The sequence below is a fragment of the Dermacentor andersoni genome, chromosome 3 (genome assembly GCF_023375885.2).
Source record: "Dermacentor andersoni chromosome 3, qqDerAnde1_hic_scaffold, whole genome shotgun sequence".
In the NCBI taxonomy this organism is placed as follows: Eukaryota; Metazoa; Arthropoda; class Arachnida; order Ixodida; family Ixodidae; genus Dermacentor; species Dermacentor andersoni.
The window spans coordinates 143,502,450-143,529,606 of record NC_092816.1 but is presented as its reverse complement, the minus strand read 5'-3'; the positions used below and the strand labels follow the sequence as shown (position 1 = coordinate 143,529,606).

Below are 27,157 nucleotides of genomic sequence, written 5' to 3'. Positions count from 1 at the left end.
GTAAGCATTGACGCCTGCTGCATTAGAGTTACATGCTTGTATTTATATATGTTTTTTTTTACTTATCTCGTTTCTCTGCGGCTGGATAGTCACTCTTTTAATAGCCTAATCCCAGAGCCGGTAGCCACCTCACTATCACACTGCCTAAGCTCTCCGTGTGGTTTATTTTCGTGTTTATTCTTGTTAGTAGCACTCCTGACAGCACTTGAATTTTTTTTCAGACTAATGGAACGCTACTCTCATGCTGGTACTTGTGCAAGGGCTTACCAGTGAGATACGATTTGGAAGAAAATCGCTCTACCTGCTTTGTAAGTGAATTAGGCATATCTACGCACGCACACATGCACGCACAAACAGTCGTATATATATATATATATATATATATATATATATATATATATATATATATATATATGTATAACACAAAATAATAAGCACGACGTACGTGAAAACAGGTTCTTTCTAATAAGAGAGAACGTGTTTTCACGTACGTCGTGCTTATTCTTTGGTTCTATACTAACGGAGCCATCGTGCTGTTTTCGCCGCCACGACTATATATATATATATATATATATATATATCATCAGCCTGGTTACGACCACTGCAGGGCAAAAGCCTCTCCCATACTTCTCCAACTACCCCGGTCATGTACTAATTGTGGCCATGTTGTCCATGTAAACTTCTGAATCTCGTCCGCCCACCTCACTTTCCGCCGTCCCCTGCTACGCTTCCCTTCCCTCGGAATCCAGTTCGTAACCCTCAATGAGCATCGGTTATCTTTTATCTTCCCTCCTCATTACATGTCCTGCCCACGCCCATTTCTTTTTCTTGATTTCAACTAGGATGTCATTAACTCGCGTTTGTTCCCTCACCAAATTGTAGCAGTCGTATATCTATATATATATATATATATATATATATATATATATATATATATATATATATGCAACAACATACACCAACAGGTGTTACGCCGGAACGTGTCATGATTTAAGCATCTTTAGCGACTAGAAAGAATAAAATCTTCGCCTATGTGTATATATGAATCGGGAAAAGACCACTTTTCTATCTACTTTCGCCCACCTTAAAAGGCGCCCTGCTGAATATAAAGCCCGCCACCAGTAGCAAAGGCTTCAGCCCCATACGCGCACATATTGTCGAATACAAATGATCCGTGATTCATTTGAAAGATTGGTGAACAATTTGGGTCGACAAAACATCAATTCTTATTAATTACGTGTCTCTGCTCTGCGTACAAACTATATGTTCAATTGATAAATACAGCCTACCTGTGCTACCTTCTACCTGCCCTGGTTAACCTGATCTCGGTCAATAATTTTCGTGTGCGTTTTAATATATTTTCTGCGCATGATCTCTGCAGAAACTATGATGGCAATATTGTTCGAGTGTCTTTTTTAAATATTTTGCACTCGTCTTTTAGCATAACTGGCTAATACTCTTTTGTGTACTTGCTGGGGATGTGCCGATATCGGTCGTGTTTGTCGTTTTCTTCTTTAAGCTGGAACGCCTTCTGAGATTCTGATATGTTTCGGCCATTAGGACCAATGAAGTGACCGTTTCTGGCGATGTTATTTCTAACGCCATGAATCGTGCACACTGTTTTTATAATAATATTCGTTCTTAGTTTTACTAATTGTTTGGTCAACTTTTTTAGTATATTCATTCTTTTTGTAAGCAAAAAAGGATCGCTAATACAATTTTTGCCATCCGGCTGAATTTCCGTAGACCACGTGGCGTACTAGCCCTCTGTCGTGGCCCTCAGTCGTGCGTAAGCCGCGGCTATATGATATCCAGGATTATGCGTTCGCAAAGTCACAGACAAGTGGGGCTATACAATGACACGGTGCACATTCGAGTATTCAGTGAACCAGGTTCGTACTTCTCGAAGAAGAAAAGTTGGCGACAGTACTGCAATTTGGTTGACTGTACGATTGAGTTTTTTGCCTGAGGATCCTTTGCCTGCCCCATCCCCCCCCCAAAAAAAAAAAAAAATACGAAGTTAATGGCAATACCATACAGAAGCAGAGGTCGTCCTTTTTGTCTACGTACGACATACTCTTAGATTCGGTCCAAAGGGTGCGGAAAGCCAGGTGCACCAATGAATTGTGATGCCAGTCTTTGGCCTTGTTCCGGAGAGTGAGAAAGAACTAGTGAGGTTGGCAGTGACATAGGCCCTTTTCGGGGAATAGTTTGCTGTAGACGACAGGGATGGCGCTTTGGGCGGCGTGCCTAGCTATGCCTCAAGCGAAAGCGAAAGAATGCCAAACCATTACCCATTCTACCCTGCTACCGTGCGATCAGCTGTCGGAAATGCAACTGGATGATCGCTAACACACTGTGCTTCAATAATGCTGTATATTGTAGAACAGTAGAAGCATTACCTGTGCTCTACGTAGTTGGCTGCGAATTTAGTTACTTTCATATTAACCAATGAAATTATTCTGTGCGGCCAAATTCGCGGATGCTACTACGCAATCACAGCATGTGTTGCCACTCCTTCGCGATGCGCCGCTTCACCCGAGAATAAAGAAAATTTCACTTATGCGCCGGTGTTGAATCGCTAAGCTCCTCTGAAAGAATTTCAACTCTGGAACGTCCGCAAGAGTAAATACCGCATTTTAGTACAATTAGTGCAAAGGGAGTAGCGCCGCTTCGTGGCATAGTATGTGCCGTGTAATATATATATACATATCCAAGTGTCATTCAATGTTACGCCCACTCTAACGCACGTATCAAGAACAAGTGAATGGGCGCGCTCTTGAATTTATGCGCCGAGGCATGCGCCACAGACTTTACCGACAGCAGATGAATGATCGAAGCTGAACGTTTCGTGACGGTCCACAAAGTAAGCGAGTGACCAGCGGTAATGCGTCTTTCCTACAAGGTATTACAAAGTACAGAACATCGAAGTTCTAAGCCTTCTGAGCGACAATAAGAAATCGTACGCAAGTTAGTGCACCCGCGATTAGGCCTAGTGATGACATAATGATTGCGCCGTGAAAAGTTGCTGAGTTAGAAACATGATGAGCTTCACCTTAAAAGTGATTGGCAAATAACGCAGGAAGAGCGAGAAGCATTGTTTCAGTTTGTGTTAGAAGTGGGAAATTTGAGAATATTCGAATACATTTCCATCCTTACCTCTATTACAATCACGTACATTTTACGCTGCACGCACGGTATTGACAAGTTGTAATGAGCTACGAACGCGCTTACATGTCTTCTGAAACCGCGTTGAAAGTATCTGTCGTCCACCCAGTCACCTTACGATAACCACAAAATGGAGGTTTACTGAGCTACACCGGGGTTGATCATGCGCATTTCTTTAAACATGAGGCTGCGGTGGCAGCTGAGGCTATCAATTAACGCGCCACCACGTGATGAAACAACCGCGGCCACGGGATAGCCATGAAATGCATATGTTATACATATGCAATTGACTATGTAGTTGTGAAATTCAATTATTATAAATGTTGAAGTACAGGAAGAGCTAAGACGTTGGACATAGAAATTTAATAATTGTCGTGGTGAAATCAGAAGGAACACGAAGGCTGTAGTCCAATTTGTGCTGTAGAGCGTGCTCGCCTTTTAGAAAATGTTTAATTTGATTTTCTTCCAGACAGATGCATGGAAGATTGGCGAATGCAACTCCAGTAAATGCATCAAAACCCGGCCACTAACACTGACGTCGGTAGCAACAGAGACCACGATCGCCAAGAGATCACTTCGGCCCAATAAAGGTAGCTTTGGCAATCGCTAATGAAACTGCACAAAGTCTGCATCCGAGCAACCAAACTCATTGCGATGTTTGTGTGTTCCGAGTGCAGCAGTCAGGCGCCCCTTCCAACATTGAGCGTCGGCGCGTTTCGGCAGGCCCCTAACCGAGTGAAGGAGCGCAGCGAATTATGAAACAGTAAACTCGGAGCGCCGCGGGGGACGAAAGGCAGTGATAGCGGAGAAAGCGCGAGGAGGATAACGGAGCAGTAGGCTACAGTAAAAGCATGAGGCGAAAAGCGGAGGAGGAGAATATGGCGAAAGGGTCAGAGGAAAGACGTAGTGCCGCGCAAGACGGGCTCTGCGGCGACGATCGCTACGAGATGGCGCGAGTGTAGCGTGCCGTCGTCTGTTCACCTATTGCATGCGGCGAGCACGTCAACCGATACCACATATGGAAACAAAGCGCTGCATGAGCGGAGGTCTCTCAGCGGCGGCTGCTGCGAATCGCGCCCACGTGTCACCCATGCGCTGCCTCTCGCGAACTCACGATTCGCGAGGCAGTCGCGCGACTCTCCGGTCCGTTTGAAATGGGCCGCACGAGACAGATTGTCAGCGCCAGCCAGTGTTTCGCTCAATGAAAAACACGTGTAGAGAAGCGCTCAAATTTCGCATTAGGGAGTATCGTAGTCGTCGGTGAATTGGGCGCCACTCCTTTGCCCCATCCTTCGCGCTCTTTTTACTTAGGCAATGAAAGTTTGTTTGGCTATAGCAGACTGTAGAGGTGTCTGTTAAAGTAGATCTAGAATTATGTAGCATAAAGGCTCAAATATCGTGCAAACGTGACCATACCTGAAACCAATGTTAAGCCTATGTTTGACTCACTTTTGTGTTCTTCGTTTATTATGTTTAGAGTTAGAAATTAACACAGTGCCCTCCCGAATCTTTCAGTGCCTTTATTACAGGCAATAAATGAAATTTTTATTATATTTTGTAGTCTTTTCTCGGTGGTTTGTACTGGCAGATTTATTTACACGATGCCCGTTTCTGTGCTTTCCAGGCCAGACTTCACCCTCACGTGGCAGGAGAAAACGAAACTGCACACGTGCCACCAAGGTATATTCGTAGATTTGCTGTAACATACTATTGTTCATTTATCAGACACTGTCCGATTTTTCTATTTATTTATTTATTTAGGTAGGTAGTACGAGCGTCAGGTTGGCATTATAGAAGGGAAGGGAGGGGGTATCTACAAGTACAGGCAGAAATAGCCGATTAAAAGTCACAGAATAAGGTACATGTCATTTAGCCCACAGATTCAATAAAGCACTTAAAGCGTCAAACTTGCACTAAAACACACTCGACAAAATTAAACCTACACCAGAAGCTACAAGCAATAGAAAAAACTAAAACCAAGTATAGTGTGCCATAAAAAAGGATGGAAAGTTGGGCGAGTTGGCATGGTAACATATCTGATTTATAGCGCGAGGGACACAGACGAATTGTTTGTGTTGCCATAAACACTTGCTCCTCGAGCAAAACGAAGGTAAATTGTAGCATTACTGATTACATGCCACGTCACGCATGTGGAGCTAAATCAAGGCACGAACAAAGTCGTTTCTCGAAGAAGTGTACGCAATGAAAAGCACGCTAATGTTACCATATATATCCTCATTCTTATCTTATAGCTCAAGTTCGCATGCTTAACGCATTCATGACGCTCTGAAAAATCAAACTTTAGGAAATTTTGAGGGTATGCTGTTGGTGAAGTTACGGAATTCCAGTGGCGGAGAGTTTAAAAAATTAAGCTATCCCTAAAATTTCGGGCGCTATAACCTATAGCTATTCCAAACTTTTCTATTTCAATTCTGCAATCGACCCTCCGCCATTGTTCAAAAACTTTTTGAACCATCTCACTTCGCCTGTCTGTCACGTGACGTCACGAAAACCGCGATACCTCCCAACTGATATGACGGGTCATCATCATCATCAGCCTAGTTACGCCCACTGCAGGGCAAAGGCCTCTCCCATACTTCTCCAACTACCCCGGTCATGTACTAATTGTGGCCATGTTGTCCCTGCAAACGTCTTAATGTCATCCGCCCACCTAACTTTCTGCCGCCCCCTACTACGCTTCCCTTCCCTTGGAATCCAGTCCGTAACCCTTAATCACCATCGGTTATCTTCCCTCCTCATTACATGTCCGGCCCATGCCCATTTCTTTTTCTTGATTTCAGCTAAGATGTCATTTACCCGCGTTTGTTCCCTCACCCAATCTGCTCTTTTCTTATCGCTTAACGTTACACCTATCATTCTTCTTTCCATGGCTCGTTGCGTCGTCCTCAATTTCAGCAGAACCCTTTTCGTAAGCCTCCAGGTTTCTGCCCCGTAGGTGAGTACTGGTAAGAGACAGCTGTTATACACTTTCCTCTTGAGGGATAGTGGCAACCTGCTGTTCATGATTTGAGAATGCCTGCCAAACGCACTCCAGCCCATTCTTATTCTTCTGGTTATTTCAGTCTCATGATCCGGATCCGTGGTCACTACCTGCCCTAAGTAGATGTATTCCCTTACCACTTCCAGTGCCTCGCTACCTATCGTAAACTGCTGTTCTGTTCCGAGGCTGTTAAACATTACTTTAGTTTTCTGTAGATTAATTTTCAGACCCACCCTTCTGCTTTGCCTCTTCAGGTCAGTGAGCTTGCATTGCAATCGGTCTCCTGAGTTACTAAGCAAGGCAATATCATCAGCGAATCGCAAGTTGCTAAGGTATTCTCCATCAACTTTTATCCCCAATTCTTCCCACTCCAGGTCTCTGAATACCTCCTGTAAACATGCTGTGAATAGCATTGGAGATATCGTATCTCCCTGTCTGACGCCTTTCTTTATTGGGATTTTGTTGCTTTCTTTGTGGAGGATTACGGTGGCTGTGGAACCGCTATAGATAGCTTCCAGTGTCTTTACATATGGCTCATCTACACTCTGATTCCGTAGTGCCTTCATGGCTGCTGAGGTTTCGACTGAATCAAATGCTTTTTCGTAATCAATGAAGGCTATATATAAGGGTTGGTTATATTCCGCACATTTCTCTATCACCTGATTGATAGTGTGAATATGGTCTATTGTTGAGTAGCCTTTACGGAATCCTGCCTGGTCCTTTGGTTGACAGAAGTCTAAGGTATTCCTGATTCTATTTGCGATTACCTTAGTAAATACTCTGTAGGCAACGGACAGTAAGCTTATCGGTCTATAATTTTTCAAGTCTTTGGCGTCCCCTTTCTTATGGATTAGGATTATGTTAGCGTTCTTCCAAGATTCCGGTACGTTTGAGGTCATGAGGCATTGTGTATATAGGGCGGCCAACCTTTCTAGGACAGTGTTCCCACCATCCTTCAATCTGCTGTTACCTGATCCTCCCCAGCTGCCTTCCCCCTTTGCATAGCTCCCAAGGCGTTCTTTACCTCTTCCGATGTTACTTGTGGGATTTCAAGTTCCTCTAGACTATTCTCTCTCACCTTATCGTCGTGGGTGTTACTGGTACTGTATAAATCTCTATAAAACTCTTCAGCCACTTGAACTATCTCATCCATATTAGTAACGATATTGCCGGCTTTGTCTCTTAACGCACACATCTCATTCTTGCCTATTCCTAGCTTCTTCTTTACTGCTTTTAGGCTTCCTCCGTTCCTGAGAGCCTGTTCAATTCTATCCATATTATAGTTCCTTATGTCCACTGTCTTACGCTTGTTGATTAACTTAGAATGTTCTGCAGCTCTATTCTATCTGTAGGGTTAGAGGCTTTCATACATTGGCGTTTCTTGATCAGATCTTTCGTCTCCTGCGATAGCTTACTGGTTTCCTGTTTAGCGGCGTTACCACCGACTTCTATTGCGCACTCCTTAATGATGCCCATAAGATTGTCGTTCATTGCTTCAACACTATGGTCCTCTTCCTGGGTTAAAGCCGAATACCTGTTCTGTAGCTTGATCCGGAATTCCTCTAGTTTCCCTCTTACCGCTAACTCATTGATTGGTTTCTTATGTACCAGTTTCTTCCGTTCCCTCCTCAAGTCAAGGCTAATTCGAGTTCTTACCATCCTATGGTCACTGCAGCGCACTTTGCCGAGCACGTCTACATCTTGTATGATGCCAGGGTTCGCGCAGAGTATAAAGTCGATTTCATTTCTAGTCTCACCATTCGGGCTCCTCCACGTCCACTTTCGGCTAACCCGCTTGCGGAAAAAGGTATTCATTATCCGCATATTATTCTGTTCTGCAAACTCTACCAATAACTCTCCTCTGCTATTCCTAGAGCCTATGCCATATTCCCCCTCTGACTTGTCTCCGGCCTGCTTCTTGCCTACCCTGGCATTGAAATCGCCCATCAGTATACTGTATTTTGTTTTGACTTTACCCATCGCCGATTCCACGTCTTCATAGAAGCTTTCGACTTCCTGGTCATCATGACTAGATGTAGGGGCGTAGACCTGTACAATCTTCATTTTCTACCTCTTAATAAGTTTCACAACAAGACATGCCACCCTCTCGTTAATGCTATAGAGTTCCTGTATGTTACCAGCTATGTTCTTATTAATCAGGAATCCGACTCCTAGTTCTCGTCTCTCTGCTAAGCCCCGGTAGCACAGGACGTGCCCGCTTTTTAGCACTGTATATGCTTCGTTTGGCCTCCTAACTTCACTGAGCCCTATTATATCCCATTTACTGCCCTCTAATTCCTCCAATAGCACTGCTAGACTCGCCTCACTAGATAACGTTCTAGCGTTAAACGTTGCCAGGTTCATATTCCAATGGCGGCCTGTCCGGAGGGTACATACTGATTATTCATGATTGGACCGAACAAACAAAAAGTAGTTATTTATGATTCAACGCCTTTTCGCCATTAGCCCTCGGATATTGGTCAAAAATACCCGCCATGGTTGCTCAGTGGCTATGGTGTTCGGCTGCTGAGCATGAGGTCGTGGGATCGAATTCCGGCCACGGCAGCCGCATTTATATGGGGGCCAAATGCCAAAACACCCGTGTACTTAGATTTAGGCGCAAGTTAAAGAACCCCAAGTGGTGGAAATTTCCACAGTCCTCCACTACGGCGTGCCTCTTAATGAGAAAGTGGTTTTGGCACCTAAAACCCCATAATTTTTTATTGCTCAAAAGTTGTCGGGCTGCACCCTCTTCACCTGCCTGTCACGCGACGTGACAAAACCGTGAAAACTCACCACGTCAAAGTGACGTGTACGCGTTAAAGGTGCATTAATGCGCAGAACAAAACTGAATTTCTTTTCATAGCCTCAGGCTGCCCCTTTCCGAAAGGAATAAGAAATGGCTACCGCCGATCTCTCAGGCACTGGCTACTCACAGCGGCGGGAGGTCATGGGTTTATTTGCGTGCAATAAAGCTTTTTGCGTGGCCATGTAACGTTTTCTAGCACTTTCGGCACGTTTACGGCTTCGCGCTGTCAACTCTTCTTTTCTGAGGATCCGTTTTAGCGGGATTCTTAACCTTTCGTTGCATGTCACCGTGATTTTTCATCGGCCACCTCAGGCTAAGTAAGGGATAGCGGGCCAATCGCAGACGCCGGCACCACCGTCTTCATTCGGTTATCTATTTTCAGTGTGCTGGCTCGGCCCAAATGAAACCCTCTCCATTTGAGCGTGCTCCTCACCTCTTGTCAGCCAATTAGACAAGACAAGCCGCTCAGTGTAGGCAATGTTATTCGTTTTTAAAGCAAACAAAAGTGACCACCTATAAACGACGAATGCGATTGATTGGTCTGTTCAGACTAACCTGTGGCTCACCTCCTGATGCTTGAGCGGTGACCCGCAATTTGACGTCCGGATATGGGAATAAAAACATATTGAAATAGTTTTACGTTATAGGGCTCTTGTCATAGATTTTTTTCTCATAATATTTGTGAACGGTAACACGCACGGACATACATGGAGGACCAACGCAATGTACGCGACGCGAATTTTCAACAAAGTTCAAACAAACAAAGTAGTACAAATTCCTTATCCTTAGTCTATGACTTTAGGTTTCTTTTGTAGCAATTTGCTAGGATGAGGTGGGTGTCTCATTGTCCCGTTATTAATTGCTCTCTCCACCTTGCGGGTTTGCTCGGAACTATTACGTCAAACTCTTTCCTTTGCCTCGAGTTGGTGAATTCAACTTTGCTCTGCTATCTGCTAGCCGACTGGTTAGCTCAGATGGTATAGCGGCTGCCCCGGAAATGCTGTGGTCAGGGTCTGAGTCCCGAACCAAGACGAATTTTTCTTCAACTGCGAGGTTTTTCTTTCGAGGAACAGTATGGGTTTCCTTTGTAGCAATTTGATACGTTGAGGTGTATGTCTAATTTTTCGTTTAATAACTATTCTCCTTATTTACTACTCTCTACTTTCTTATTAACTACTCTGTGGGACAAAGTTCTACACAGTGGGAGGGTTATGGCGTTGTTAGTATATCAAATGATATGCCCCAAGATACAATTCATTATATTGCGCCTTTTCATTATACCCACTTCAGGCGCTGCGTTAATCCATTCTGAGAAATATTGGCTGTCACGAAGTTTCTTTCATCGCAAAAATACCTTAAGGACACAGCCGCAGAACGGGTTGAGAATTTTCAAATATTCAGTGAATGTTGCGAACTTTAGAGAATGCGTGGACTTGGTGATAGACATCCACAGAAACTTAACCTATGTGAAAATCAACTATTTTTTTCGTAACATTCGCGAAACGCACCTGTACTGTCGGTTAAAAAAATACGGCTTGCGTAAAACATCGAGAAAAACAATGAGATAAGTGAACTCGCCGCATGACGACGTAATAACGCAGAGAGCAAACACCACGTCAACTACATCTTCCAACTCGTTTTGCTAAAACATTTTACACATATTATTCAAACTGGCAGATAAATTAAAAAAGAAAAAAATGGGTCGGAACGCACGAGACAGATCCTAAATGTCCTTTTCTTCATAAGTTCTTTCGGTTTCGATTAACTATTTTCCGCGCATGATTGTCCAGCCAGCCCGGGAGCGGATGCATGACGCCGATATGACAGCTTCTGTAGCTCTAAAGAGCGTTCTCCATGTATCTTATCAGCCCATCCTGTTACCATCACATGTCACGTATACTCCCGAAGTCATCATACTTCATTTATCCACATTCTCTAACACCATGGTGCAAATTTACTAAGTCACGTCGACAGTCCGTTTCCCAAAAAGCATTCTGCGTTCGACGGAAACATGATCCCGGGCGTCCCCGATAGTTGCGCTTTACGCAAACAACGTGCAATGTCAAATTGTATGTTGACAATTCGCGAAACGCTCATATGCACTTCCTTGAACATGAATTTTGTGCACCGTCTTTTTTGAGGGAGTTTCGAGTGAGCGTAGGACGTTGTCGTCATGCTGTCAAGCCTTCAGCGCACGCTTTCTGCTAATGTAGGCGGTTTTTCTGCGCACTGTTTAGCGAAGTCAACGGTGACTCTACATATTATCTGTCCAACTCCTCAACTTTAACTGTTTAACGCATCTAAAACTTCTCTGTTCCGCTAGTATAACTGGACGAATAGTGCTGTTTGAAGAATTCACCATTAAAAGAATCAATAAAGGCTCTGAAATCCTTGTTATCGCTGATGCGATGATTCGTTAGATATTCACATTGCCAAGTAACTTTTTTGCTGCAGGAGCAAAAAGCCATGTACTACGAAAAATCACTTCTATAATAACAGTATGGCGTCGTTCCCTGGCGCCTGCCGTTACGCAAGGGTACTTCATACGTCTTGGAAGAGCGTTTCAGCATCCAGAAACGTCTTGCCTTTAGCGTTACTTCTAGAACACAATTTTATTTATGACATGGCCGAAAGAAAGTGAAGTGTGCAACACGCAAGAACAATACAGGAAACTACTGCTTATAAGATTAGTGCGCCTACATCGCTCTGGGCAATTGCCATCGGTTAGAATGTTTTACTGCGAACAGCTCACAAATATTCCTTTATTTAAACTGGTTGGAATGTACATAGAACACACATTTAGAATAGCTTTTATTTTTGGCATTTCATTCTCAGCGCACAGAGTCAGTCACAAGAAGCTGTCGCTACCGATGCCTCGGAAAACCACTGAAACTGGAGGTGGAACCGGACGGAACGCCGTGCAGACCTGTAAGTGTACGGCTTAAGTAATTTTCAAGATTACCTGCTACGGCAGAATCGTGGCTTTGCAGTGCGCTGCTGAGTACGAGGTCGCAGGCGCGATGCCGGCATTGGCGGCTGCATTCCAGTGATGGTGAAACGCAAATGCTGTTGTGTACCGTGTTTTGGGTTCACGTGAAGAACCACGCATGAAAATCTTTAAAAATTAGCCAGACGACTTCACTTCAGCGTGCGTCATAATCTGACCGTGTTTCGACACGTAAAACCACAGAATTTGTTTCACATTCTTTTCAAGTTTTCTTGTTTAAATTTATTACCGGTGATATTAAAAGCAACAGGGAAACTGGTGTAACATAGAGACACTTGTGGCCAAACTGTAAAAAGTTGCTCAGTTAAACACCTAAAGAAAAGGTTATCGAAAGTTAATTACTACCTGATAGAGTAGCTATTACTGGGCACAACGTGTCTTTTTTCTGTTCTTGTTTACATGTATTGAAGATCCATTGATGCTAAGCGTGAAACAATAGATCTGCATCAGGCACTACTGCGTTAAAGTTTTGCCACTGTAATGCATCATGCTGTAAATGACTTACCGTGCGTCGTCTTACTGCCCCTGTATTCAGCACCGCTGTCTGATAATTTTCTTAACTTATAGTCGCCCAGGAGACGTGGTTTCTGCTTCCAAGGGCGCTGCCAAAAGAAGCACCCTGAAACTGAGACACCTGAGGAACCAAAGACCGTAACTCCTGGTAGGTGCGTACGTTTCGCCAAAGAAGGAGTGAGAGATCACGCGTTTAAAAGAATTGAAGTTCAATCCCTCGCAGTCGCATTGAAGCTCACAGTCACAGTCGCATTGAAGCTCTATCCCTCGCAGTCAATCCCCAAGCTCACGCTCCTCAAGTTTACCTGTAACCCTTAATGTAGTTCTCACACTCAACTATTTCGAATTCGATTCCATTCACTGTCTGCAGACTTCCGGCACATGCATGGGAACACCATTCGCTCCCACGTTTGCGAACGTTTTCGTGGGACAGCTTGAAACACACCTGTCAAAATCCTGCCCTGTAATAGCCCACAGCTATCTGCGTTACACTGACGACATATTTGTAATATGGGAACACCGCACAAGCGCGTTAACCAACTTAATTGGCCATTTAAATCGCTTTCACCCGAATATTAAATTCGCTGCTCACCGCTCTCCTAGTCAAATCAAATTCCTCGGCACGACGGTCTATATAGAAAATGGAAAACTGAGAACGTTTATTTACCGGAATCCTACGGATAGCCACTAATATTTAGACTACAACAGTCATCACCCGCGGCCCTGCAAGCAAGGCATTTTTGTTGGACAAGCGAAAGAATAAGACGAATCTGCAGCGAAGACAACGACTATGTCAACTACCTAAATGATCTTAAAGCAAAGAAAGCAGAATGGACCTATGCACAAGTTGCTCTCGACTGAACATAGGACGTCGCGTCAAGATTAGAGAGGCAGTCGGAATTAGCTAAGAAACAGCCTACGCCAGAATATGACAGACCACTGACAAAATATTCTAATGCCCCCCTAAAGAAACAACATTCTACGAAAATACCAGACAATCTTACCAAGTAACGAGCGTCTGAGAAAAGCGTTCCCGGATGTACCAAGTATTACCTATCGCCACAACAGAAAACTTAAAGACATGTTAGTGCACGCAGAAGTCAGGCCACATCGTTCCCCCGTAATAAATACATGTTGTCGCCTCAGGTTATAAACCTACAAGCACTTTCAAGGTGAAATTGATATTAAAAGCACCGTAAATAGTTATACAGAGGAAGTGAAAACTAGCTTTAGTTTTATAAGTTGGGATGTGATTTATAAGCTTGAATGTTGCTTCTTGAAGAAACAACATACCGGTGAAACGGGGCAATCAGTGAACGTCAGGTTAAACGGATATCGCGCGGACAGAGCTAAAACGCTCCGCAGTGTCATCGCCGAGTATTTCAACCCACCGGGTCATAACTTTGATGAACCTAAACTCTACATCTTACAGTTCGCAGAACGAGAAAGAAATGCAGAGATTCATACCTTATCCATAAGTTCAAGGCATTGCAATCAATAGGCACACACGTTTCAAAGGGAGCTTTAGAAGCTATTCACTATGTTAAATTTCAAGCTACAGGAAACGACACTTAGTTATTTGCATTTAGTTGCTTAGTTCTTTTTTCCTACCTTTTTTTCATTTATACATTTATTCAATTTCAGTAATTTTTTTTCTCACCAGCACCGTTTTCAGCCACTCCTTTTATTATCTCTTTCAGAGTGACGATAGCAGGCTCACCTCCAGTCGTTGTGTTGTGAATCTCTCATCTTGTCCTTTGTGACTGGTTTTTTCCTTCAACAGAGAGGTGCTGTGCACATGGTCGTTGACACACCGGCTGACGCACGACCGTGTCACCGACAGTGTGAATAGCACCCCTCTATTCTCGATTCTACACCCTCGCCGCGAACACACCTTTGGTCGTTGCCTCACCCACCCACCTTACCTCGTGTCCCCTTTAGAAGAACTCCGCCTATATATAGTGTGCTGAAGAAAGTATATGTAACTTTTAAATATACAAGTCCACACGTCAAAACGTTGGCTCCCGCTTTTACCTTGTTATCGCTTTGCCCATCGTCTTCAATTTCCTTCTCTTGCATTCCCCATGATTTCCCTAGATTACGTGTATGTTATGTACATATGAGACCGAAATGCTGCTTTGTTTTGCATTCACTGTTGGGCTCATAGAAAATGCAGTCGTTGTACGCGGAAAATAGAGTCAAAACGTCTTTGTGCATATGGCAAATGCATGTGTGAGAAATTTCTATACCAGCTATGATCCCCTCAAAACGTTTATGGAAATATTTTTGACGCTTATTGAGTTGTTTCCTGCAGTTTCAGGTTGTAAGAAAGGTTCAGTGTTTATAAAATATCACGGGAATTTTTTTATGTGTGCTACTTCAAAAAGTGCATATTGTGTTGTTCTTTTTTGTCTCTTCACGACACCTTTCTAATCAAAAGCTTAGCAAATATTCTACGTGACTTTCTTGGCTGCCTACATTTCATAGTCCCCACGCGTGCTTTCTTCAGCCAGAGTCAAACCTAAAATATCGGCGCATTTTATGGTCTATTCAGTGGCGCGCGCTGTGAATGTAAGCTATTTGCCCTCAAGAAATGCTATTTCACTCCCGGATCGCGCGTCAAGCCTCTAAAAGTATCTTTCATTGAATTGGAATGCCCCAGATTTGTTGCATGCGCAAAAAAAATGCCGGTCGTAAGAAATCGAAGCTCGACTAGTAGTGCTGCTTGCCGAAGCTAATATTCAAGCTACATGCACAGTACCAGTGACTACTGCTGGGTCTCTATTCGCGTTAGATTCCCGATTCGAGTGTGCGAACTCATATTGTGTCAGTAAGGTCACACATGCAGGTCCTGTAAAAACATAGGGCAAACGTTATGGTCAAGACTAAATTGCTCCCAGTGCTTGTTTCCGTTCACTGCAGCACGCACCATGCTTTGCATGGTAGGGCCTTGCAGTTGTTTTCACTCGCTCGCATTCTGTGCAGCACTTTGTTCTCACACTGGTTTCCTGTCTGTAAGTTTAAGACTTCAGCGTTCACAGATAGAGATATTCTGGCTGCAAGCACAGCGCAATAACATGAGCAACCCTGCAATCCAGTCGCTCAGCCGACTGGCGCGGCGTCTCTATTCCAATGCCGGAAACACAGACGCACAAGCTGATCAAATAATAAAGTTTGACAAACAAACGCACATGTTCAACAGCACGCCGTACCGTGAACCAGCAATAACTTAGGGATAGAGCGCACGAGACTTGCCTTTCTATGCATTGGGAGCACTGCTGTGAAGAGGTGCAGTGCCAATGCTACATTGATCTGTAGCAAGTGAACCGTTGTAACCATTCCATGCAATTTTATGAAATAGCCATACCTGCTTCGATCAATCTTCTTAACCTATCCGTACTTTTAAATGAAGCAATTGCAGTAAGAAATATTTCAGTTACACGCTTATACTACCGGCAAATAGCATTTCCTTTTTTTAGGAGGCATTAAATTACAGCATTGAATAGTTTTTCGGAAACATCACGTGGTATTCTACGAAGCTTTCTACATTTTTCTTTTCGCTATGGAAAGTATGTAGATCCAGACGTGGCCTGCCACATTCCGCGAGAGATGAAACTTGATTCTGCCCTTGACGCGGTCCAGTGGTGGCGGGCCCTGGGAGATCACCCGGTACGCACACCCTATAATACTATTCCATGCGAGCCATTTATGCAATCGTTGTTAATGCTGTAGTTTCCGTCTGTTTTATATGCTACTAATTGTATATAAATGTCATGCAAGCTGACTCATATATTCCGAAGAGAAGAGAGATAAGAGAAAGTTCTATGACCAGCTTGGGCAAGGCTGCCACTCAGAATTGAAGGAGCTGCAGTACAGACGACGGGCAGTTGTAGTAAATGTAAAATATTGTTTACCTGACCAAAACAGATTTTAATGGAACAAGTCCACAATTCCACAGGCAATGTGCGCTCTCGATAAGGGTATGTTGGTGAACACCTTAGTGCGTGAGTTTTGTTTGTACCTGTGACCCATAATAAAATAATGCGAGAAACCCGCGCTTTTGTTTCCGGTCCGTAATGTGCAGCCCTTTCGTTCGCCAATATTACGTTATACTTGGTGCAGCCAGTGATACTCTTCAGCTAATGCATTGCAGTAACGGCGCAACACGGTAACGAATTGGTTATCCGCTCTTTATTATTCTTCGAGAACTCCAGCATATAATAGGTGCTTTCTTTTGAAGCCTCACCTGTGATTCAAAGAAAAAAAATATTTCATTCTTTCCAGAAGGGGGTTATAGGGCCGAAAAAACACAACACACAGCAAGCGAGACGGGACGCGCCTGTCCCGTCTCGCTTGCTGTGTGTTGTGTTTTTTCGCCGCTATAACTCTCTTCTGGAAACATGTACCAACTAGCCCCCCAACAAGTATTACTCTGTTTCTTTCATTGATACATCCTCTTACATAAGCGTAACAAAACGCGGAACCCATGGCGATCTGCCATGAGTCTTCGCTAACATGGAAGGTAACGATTCGTGCTGGCTGTAATGGAATCCTGTGCAATACCCAACAAATCGCTTATGTTCGGCACCTACAGGGAGAAATGATCACGAAAGTGCCATTACTCAGCTTATGTTGGCGTTGGAAGTTCATTAAGGTGCCTTTATGCATGACGGGGACTCGGAGAGAGTAAAAACAAAAACGCAATTAGCAGCTGGCCGCTACCAATGCTTATTGAAGCACATGGCTGCACGTGAGATGCCGTGTTGAAGTTTAGGCGGGCCCTTGTGCATACATTTTTCATGAATGTTCGGAGCTATACTTAACGTTCGCATTACCTAGTTCGAACCCGAAAGAAGCCGTTGCCTCGATAGTGAACCTGGCCACATTTCAGGCGACGTCTTCATGTTCAGACATCACGAAAAGCCAAGTCCTGTCGTTGAGGGGGAACAGGACCGTCTCAAGAAAATTGTTAAGAGTTATGGCAGCCGGCTCCGCTCTATTCGTTATCACAGAGAACTTCTCGGGACGCGTTCAGGTGGGGGTGACTTAGCCGTTCTACGCCGGTCTTAAGAGCGTCAACAAGTTGTGGATCATGCACAATAATTGATAATGCCTATTTTTATGATAGCACTTTTATGTGTGCGTTGGTTTTTTTAACGACTGGTTTCACTCGAAAAAAGACGTTGAAAATGACACCTCATACAGGATGAAAAGAGGGTTCGCCTGTATTCGGCATAATACCCTGTGACTGGTATGCTAGAACGTTGTTGAAGCTCAATCATCAGTCATATGGAATGTTTTATTAAGCAAAGACGACGTAAAGCTTGTGAATCACGTTATACTGTCATGATGTGTCAAATATGATTCGAGCGGCAGGTAATGATCAAACTAATTTTATGTCTCAAAGCAACAAGCTCAAGCACTGGTGCAATGTGCCTACAACAGTTTGATCTACGGGCAGTATGGCAGTTGTCAGACCGAATAAAATCTGATACTCGAGTAAAGAAAATGATATGTTGCTGCGCATCGAAAGCAGCCAGGGGCTGTATAACCCAAAACTATTCCAATATGTTTTTATTCCTGCCTGCTGACGTCAAATTTGCGTAACGGCCAACGCAAGCATAGGGCGGTCACCCGCAGGGTTGTCTGATCAAACCAATCAAATGCTCCCCTCGTTCATAGGAGGTCAGTTTTGTTTGCTTGAAAAATGGATAACATTGGCTGCACTGAGTCGTTTGTGTTATCTAATTGGCTCACAAGAAGCGAGGAGCATGCTTAAGTGGAGAGGAATTCGATGGGGCCGAGCCACTGTACGGAATATCGATAACCGGATGAAGAGGGAGGTGCCAACAACTGCGATTGGTCCACTTTCTCTTACTTAGCTTGCAGTGGCTCGTCGACAATCGCGACGGCATGCAACGGAAGCTTAAGAATGAGGTTAAAACGGATCCTCAGGAAAGAAGAGTTGGCAGAACGAGGTCGTAAACGTGCCGATAGTCCTCGAAAACGTTACACGGCCATGCCAAAATTTCATTACACGCAAATAAACCCATGCTCTCCCGCAGGGGTGAGTAGGCAGTGCCGGAGCGATCGGTGGCAGCTATCTTTTATTCTTTTCGGAATGGGGCAGCCTGCGGCTATTCAGAAGAAAATTCAATTTTGTTTAGCATATAAATGCACCTTTAACGCGTATGCATCACTTCGACGCGGGAAGTTCTTGCGGTTTTGTGACGTTGCTTTACAGGCAGGTGAAAGGGGTGCAGCCTGAAAACTTCACCAATAACTGAGGGCTAATGACAAAAAGGCGTCGAATCAGAAATAACTATTTTTGGCTTTTTCGGTCAAATTATGCATAATCGGCATATACACGTCATATGAGATGGGGAGCTATCGCGGTTTTCGTGACGTCGCCTGACAGACAGGTGAATTGGGGGTGGTCCAAGAAAGTTTTTGACCAATCGCCGTGGGCTGATTGCATAATTGGAATAGAAAAGTCTGGGATAGTTTTACGTTATAGCACCCCAGTGATCATGCCCGCGGTGTAAATCCTTGCGCTGGCATAGGCAGTGAGAAGGTCTTACAGGAGTGATGATTCGCTTGAAGACAAAATATTGCTCGTCCAGTAACCGCCGTTCTTCCGCATCGGGTATGTTTGTAGCCCCTTTCCTAAGCGGACCTCGAGACACGGGTGTCTAAATATTTGGGCTGATATGTGCTAAAGCGTATGTGCCCCTGGGCTACCTGCCATCCTGTCTTCAGTATATATATATATATATATATACATATATATACATAAACCATCCGTGTTGTGTTAGGTACTCTACCGGGCTTCTGTTCCATATGTCTTCTGGTCGAATCCGGCCACTGGACCACGAGAAGAAAGGAAGCCGAGGCTCCAGATTTTATTAGTCCTATCACAAGAAGCGAACAAAGGCGGCAAAGACAGCACAGGGGAAATCATGTGCTTGTGCTTAAAATTTGAATTGCAGAAAGGATAAATTATTGGAAATAAAAGCGCATAAAAAACTCAGTGCGCTTCGACTGTGTGAAAAAAGATGACCAGCGAAGCTGTGTGTGTGGGTGCTTTAATGGTGAACTGCATCTGCGCCGCTGGTCGGCCCTGTATTGCGCTATCTTCGGGATCGGCCCACACATTGGGAGTGCTTAACGCCTGCTTCACCTTCGCTGGGAGTCGGGTCGTCATTGCACTATCTTCGGGATCGGCCGACGTGTCGGGGAGTGCTTAGCACCTGTGTCACCTCCGCCACAGGTGGGCCCGGTAATGCACCATCTTCGGGCTCGGCCCACATATGGGGAGTGCTTAACGCCAGCTTCACCTCTGCCACAGGTCGGCCCGCTATTGCAGGAGAGTGGTATATCACTATCTTCGGTATCGGCCCACGCATGGGGACTGCTTAACTCCTGCTTCACTTCTGCCGCGGGTTGGCCCGGCATAGAACTTTCCTCGGGATCGCGCACTTATTGGGAGTTCTCTGTCTTTCTATACATGGACACAATCCTGGGGGAACTAGTCCTTGACAGCTTCGCTCCTAAAGGAACTGGCCTCAGGAGGCTTACGAACGCACGTATTCGCATTATGCGTGCAAAGCTGTTAGTAATTGAGGTACCGCGGCGCCGTTTTCCAATACACTTTCTGGCTATACATCAAAATGCTATGGGTACTTTGCTGAGCTGAACTGCGATAGGCGATATCCTATCTATGGCTGTCTTTGTTGTAGTTGTCTGAACTGTTCTGCGAAAGGACGCCGCCGTGGCCACGAGCATGGCATGTAAGCGCAGTGCGCACGCTCTACGGAGACATCGGACCGACTCGGTAATATTTTTTAAAATATTTTTCTTGTTTATTTTCTTTATTTATTAAATTTTTTATTTTGTTTCTTTTCTATTTTCTTTATTTTTGTTCTAAAGCCACCTGTAAACTTTCATTGATCACCCAATCACCCATTGTTCACCTAGGGTCATCCATGAAGCGCTCTGACAGCTGTCAGCGGCTGTCATTGATCACCGCTTTCCTGCGTCCACCACGAACTGTGCACGGACACTCATGAGCCACTAAAGGCTTATACCTTAACAGTGGATGTGAAAACGGTGCCGCTGTAGCTCAGTTTGTAAGAGCGTCGCACGCGTAATGTGAAGACGTGCCTTCGTATGTCTCCTACGGCCAGTTTTTTTTTTTTCATCCACAGGGTATGTGCCCACGGGCTTCGCTTCAAGTCTGGTGCGTTTAAAAAATGGTCCTGCATCCATCACTGCTGTGGATACAACCCAAGAGACTGGTCTTTTAGATCAAGGCACCACTGTCATTTGCTGCGTGGAAAGTCCACCACTCTCCGTTTTCCCCCTTGATGCTTATGAAGCTCCCCCTCGGCCAGGCCAATCTGCTACTCCATCCGCTCTTGCTACTGCATTAAGCCCTGAACTTACATCTTCTCAGTTGCTATATTTGCTTACGAAGCACCAGCACCCTTTCACACCAATTCGCCCTTACTCGGACAGACTTTCGTCACATCCCACCACATCGACAGTGATAGCAGAACTATTGCGCGCCGTCGTCCTTACCATGTCTCCTTAGCCGAGCACCAAATTATGGAGGAGAACGTCGCTGGCGTGCTGGAGAAGGACATCATGCGCTCCTCTGCAAGTTCTTCGTCATCACCCGTCTTTTAAATAGAAAGGAAAGACGGATCGTTGCTTTTTTGCGTTGATTACCGCGCACTCAATAAGATCACCCGAACGAACGTCTATCCGATGCCGCGTATCGATGACGCACTTGATTCCTTGCAAGGGGTGCAATACTTCTCCAGCCGAGATCTTCATTCGGGCTATTGGCAGATTCCAATGAATGAAGCTGACAAAGAAAATCCCTTATTTCTACTCCTGATGGTCTTAACTAGATCAACGTAATGCCTTTCGGCTTATACAATGCTCCCGCCATGTCTGAAAGAATTATTGACACAGTTCTCCATGGCTTCAATTAGAAAACCTGTCTATGTTAACTCGGCGACACTGTCATCTTTTCATCGATTTTCCCTGGGCATTTCCAGCGTCTCGATGAAGTGCTCACGTGCCTTGCAAGTGCTGGTCTTCAACTGAACACCAAGTGCTGCTTCGCACTCGCAGGTCAATCAAAGTTCTTGGCCGTCTGGTAAACGAATACGGTGTTCAAACTGACCCTAATAAGATTACCGCAGAGCTCAGCTTTCATACCCACTTCGTATGAAAGAATTGTGCAGCTTCCTCGGCCTCGCCTCGTACTTCCGGCGTTTTATCCGGGACTTTGCAACTATTGCCGTGCCCCAACGTTGACTCTTTGCCAGTGCCAGTTTCTTCTGGTGGTGCGATTGGTGCGAAGCCGCTTTTTAGGAACTTAAGCGAGCCTTAACGTTCCCACCTGGCCTTCGTCATTTTTATGGTAAGGCACACACTCTACTGCACACTGAAGCTAGTGGCCGAGGAATTGGCGCGGTGATGCTGAAGCCCAACCGCGCTTCTCGCGAGGCAGACGTGACATACGTAAGCCGCGCGTTTTGATTTCCGCGAAAAAGAAGTACGCATTCACCAAACAGTAGTGTCTGGATGTTGTATGGTCCATGCAGAAATTTCTCCCATACCTCCACGGTCGGCATTTACTGTTCTTACCGATCATCATGCCTTATGTTGGTTGTAAACCAACATAAGCTTGTCAGGACGCCTTCGCTGCTCGATTCTCAGACTACAAGCATATGATTTCAAGGTCGTTTGTAGGTCCGACAGAAAGCACCATCATGCCGACGCACTTTCTCGCTGCCCATTACCGCCATCGTTCGATCACGTTACGTCACCTTGTCAACTTGGCCTTACGGACGTCGCGTCTTCAGTGTTACCTATTGGTTCCCTTACTCAGTTGCCATCCAGCCGCACTTCCGTGTTTTCCACTAACCTGCTCAGTCTTCCATATTGCCACCACACCATGGGTCGCATCATTGGTGTTTCAATTCTATCAAACTCCAGAATTCGAAAACAGCTCAAACAAGTCAAATTAAAGAATGAAGTTCTCCACCGCTACATTTTTCACCCGGAGGGTCACAAATGGGTTCCTATCGTTCCGCGTTCTCTTCGTGCTGAGGTTCTCCAGGCTTCTCATGACGACCCGACGTCAGGCCACTTGGGTTAGGGTTACCACAAAAGACGCTGCCGAATACGCTGCCGATTCTTCTGGCCAGGTCTTTCAACCGGCGTAGTTCGATCTGTCGCCTCGTGCACTCTTTGCCAACGCCGCAAGCGACCTACCACTGCATCCGCCGGTACGCTACAACCAATACCTTGTCCAGCAGAACCCTTCGCTGTCATCGGAATTGACCCCTACGGCCCTCTCCCAGCCACTGAAAACGCCAACCGATAGATCATCAATTCTGTGGATCACTTGACGCGGTACGAGGTAACTACCTCTGCCCGCTCAGGGACTGCTTCGGAAGTGGTTGCCTTCTTCCTTCAAGGTATCTATTTACGCGACGAAGCCCCTAGCGTCCTTTTGAGCGACCGCTGCAAGGCCTTTCTATTAAACATTATTGATGAAGTTCTCCAAGGCTGCAACACCGTGCACAAGACAACCTCCGGCTACTACCCCCAAGCCAATGGTCCGACAAAGCGATTTCATCGCACCCTCAGTGATATGCTGCTCACGTATATCCAACCTGACCCTCCCAACAGGGATACCGTTCTCAACTTTGCGACATTTGCCTACAACACCGCTCTCGAGCGCACCACAGGCTACTCTCCGTTTTTCCTGGTCTACGGCCGCCATCCAACTTCTGCCCTTGACGTTTATGTATTCTCTGACGCTGTCAACGCTTCTCCATTGATTTGCAGCTAGTTAGTGTCTGGTTGCCCAATGTCGCCCGTGCCCGCATAACCACCGAGGCGAGCCAAGAACACCACAAGAGTCGTTATGATGCCACTCACCGTGTTGTTTTTTACCGCCCTGGTGACGGTGTACTACTTTGGACCACTGTGCGAATGCCTGGCTTATGTGAAAAGCTTCGATCTCGGTACATCGGCCCCTACAAGCTCATAAAACAGACCTCCCCCGTGAACTGCCACGTTACACCTGTTGACACACCTACTGACCGAGGCTGCCGCAGGTCAAAAATCGTGCACGTTTCTCGCCTCAAGCCATTCCGTCGGCGCTCTAGGCTTAGCTTAGTTTGCGGCCAGGCTGGCCGCTTCCGTCCACGGGGCAATTAGTGTCAGCAATTATATTATGGACGTCATTTTCCTCATCTGTAGATAACCATCACCAACGCTTGGCATCTTCATTGTCGGTGCTCTAGCTCGTGCTTTTGGAATAAAAGCGTCGAGTAATACCATTGCTGCCCAATATTTGATACGCAGATATCTACTCACGAATTTCTCGACTTTTCAGATCTTTACTCGGATAAAAACTGATCGATAGATCATATATGGTTCCAATTCAAAGCACACGCCATGCATTGTATTGTACACGCCATGCATTGTCACCTCGGAAATAATTCACGTGAAACGAAAAATTAGTAAGCTGAGGAAAGCTAGGAGGTCTGCCTTAGCCGGTAATTTCAGCGCTCAGATTTCCGCGTTATCTGAAACATTGAAAGCAAGATACGCGTTTCGAAAATGCACTGCTATTGTACTACTCTAGCAAAGTTCATGAAAACGTCCCCAGCAAAATTTTGGTGTTACATAAATGGTAAACATAGTGATCGAAAGGCTTCCCCTTCAATAGAAACAAAAGATAAGGCGGGTCAATTCAATCACTATTTCCAGTCAATTTTTACAATCGATAATGGACTAGTGCAACAGTTCCAGATTATCGCATCTACCAAAAATAAATTACTAGAAACCCCAGTAACAACCGCCATTGGTATACTGTGTCTGCTATTAAACCCTAATGAAAAAAAGAGCTGAGGCCCAGACGAGATATCGGTCACTTTTCTCAAGCGGTATGTAGAACCAGTTAGTAAATATCTACGCCTAATTTTCACAAAATCTATTCAGGATGCACAGATTTCTTCCGAATGCGAAGTCACAAAAATAATCCCAGTGCATAAATCCTGTGTCAGGAGAATCCCATCAAACTACAGGCCCATTTCCTTGACGTCTTCCAGCTGTGAAATACTCGAGCATATTGTCCTCAAATTCATCACAAAGTTTGTCGAAGACAATGATCTGCTACACCCCAACCGGCTCGGATTTCGGAGAAGCCTATCGACCGTAACCCAACTTGTCTAAATAATGCACGACCTGGCCCAAGGCATTACCGAACACTCCTAAATTACATAATTTTTATAGATTTCTCAAAGGCGTGTGATCGGGTTTTTCATGAAAAGCTAGTTTTCCAGCTTGCCCGCAGACTTGGGGAATGGGCCAATGACTCAATGGATATAAAGCTATTTGTACGGCCGTCAACAATTTGTACAATACAATGAGCACGTTTCTGACACATTAAATGTCACATCCGGTGTGCCCCAGGGATCCGTCTTGGTACCGATATCATTTTTGTTGTTATAAATGACCTGGCAGTCAACATTATTGCAAATGTTAGGCTATTCGCAGACCATTGCGTACTGTATAAAGAGGATAAAAGCTACAGTGGCCAAATTGAGCTGAACATTGCCCTGAATGAAGTAGTAAGTTGGTGCTCTAACTGGCAAATGGGGATTAATTCAGACAAAGCAGTTGCGATGTCAATAACAAAAAAGAAAATAAGCTTAAAATTTCCTTATGGTTTTAATAACCTCACACTCCCAAATGTAAGCCAGTACAAATATATTGGTGTAATATTAACTTCTGCTATCAGAGGGGCGGTTCACAAAGAAGCTATAACCGCGAAAGCAATGAAAAAAATGTTTTTCTTTAAGCGGACGCAGCGGCACGCTGTCCGTGACACTAAGCTTTTAGTGTACACCCAGGGGCGTAGTCAGGGGGGGGGCTTATGGGGCTTCAGCCCCCCCCCCCGAAATTTTTTCGTGCTGTCCATGCACCGCCGACAAAAGCAACCCCCGGCGCCGGAAATCATTCTGGATTTTGTCTAGAGCGTCTTTTTCACGCTCGAAGAGCCATTTCACCGCGAAAATTGCGAACTCAGGCTGAATTTTGCGGCAACGCCCATGCACTGGGAGTCACATAGCGCAAGCAGCCCCATCCGAGCACAAAGTTTCAAGGGTGTTTTCATGGCGAACGGGCTAGCCGCGGCATTTCGCGGAGGCCGCGGAATCTGCACTCTATCATGGAATTTATGGAGCGCGTGGATATCAGTTCTGAAACTTTATGGGTATAAAGTTCTCATAAACATCTGATGTGAAAGGTACATTGACATTTCCAAACGTGTGCTTTAGATTTTCAATTGCGGAACTTTGTAAGTTTAATGCTCCCATAAATATTTGACGCCAAAGGTGCATTGACTTTTCCAAAGTCGCACATCGGGCCATACAACGAGACAAGCCAAATCAACACGCTATCAGACAAGTTGACAAAGCCCGTAGCGAGGCCCGATGAGACGAAGCGTTGTGGTGGTTCATTCGTGCCGTCATGTCACATAAAAAAAATATTTTTGTTTCACCTGCGCCAAAGCATCCAGTGAAGACACTAAAGCCAGCCAAGGCAACTACGTTCTTATGTAGTTTTTTCTACTTTGACTTTTAATCGCGAAGACACATTGAGCCTCTTCATTTTAATTTTTGTTCTCGCTCCCCTACCCGCGCTCTGCCAGAGCCAGCCAGAGCGCACGCGTTTTTCTCGTGTTGCCCCGACCAGCGCGCGGCGCACTTCGGTGCGCGTTCGGTTTTCTCTGGCCGAGTGTATTGTCGCCTGGCAGAGCTTTGGACGCTTTAGAGCTAGCAGACGAGAAAAAGAAACAATGGTCGCTAGCCGCCATCACTGTGGGGACTCGACGGATTGCATCGCGTTCGCTTGAGCGCAACCTCTCCAGAAAGTCTTGTCTCGCCGGTGTAGGATGCCGAGCAGTATGCGCCTGGTTCTTGGTGGACCAAGCGTCTCGTGTTTTCTTCAATATTCCTTTAATAGCCATATCAGTTGCCCAAAGTAGGCATTCTATTATGACCAACATGCTTCGCGTTTTTTTTTTTTTCATTACGGTGCCCCCGCACCACAAAACGAAAAAAGAAGCGTTGTTGCGGTGCAGCGAATTGTCGTATGGTGAAAGTGCTACTTTGTTATTTCTTTTGCGGAAATTAATGGGCCATGGGACGCGTAAGCTGCCGGATACTCTTATTATATTATTGCGATAGCAATTATATGGACACTCTCGGCGCATTCCTGCCGTTGCCGTCGCCATCATGTTCCGCATAAAGTCTAAGTGCAAGCTGTATGTGCGAGTGAAAGCGAGTGGGGGGTGGGGGGAAATGGGTGAGCCGAAGATAGTGGCTCAGTCTTGTGGGCGCAAGGGAGAAAAGTGAGGAGCAAGCGCGCCTCCTTCCGTCGCGCGCGATACATCGGGGGGAGTGGATGGAATGGGGGCAGGATCTAGGATTGTGTGAATCTGTGATTGCGCAACATGTTTATTTGCCTTATTTGACGCATTATATACCGTGACTTTTTCTTAGATACGTAGATTTATTGGAGACTTACTTATACGTATGTTTAAATATCTTGTTGCGAGGTTTTG

The 27,157-nt window shown here is 45.2% G+C and overlaps 1 protein-coding gene across 1 annotated transcript in view; it reads left to right on the top strand.

The window, feature by feature from the left end:
- Nucleotides 1-211: 211 nt before the first annotated feature.
- The window catches only part of LOC126525299 (uncharacterized), a 38,155-nt gene continuing 11,209 nt past the window's right edge, over nt 212-27,157 (top strand). Inside the window, exons 1-5 of the mRNA XM_055067551.2 lie at nt 212-308; nt 3,638-3,758; nt 4,793-4,848; nt 11,814-11,906; nt 12,553-12,646. The gene's annotated coding sequence lies outside the window, so the exon portion shown is untranslated. The remainder of the gene's footprint in view (nt 309-3,637; nt 3,759-4,792; nt 4,849-11,813; nt 11,907-12,552; nt 12,647-27,157) is intronic.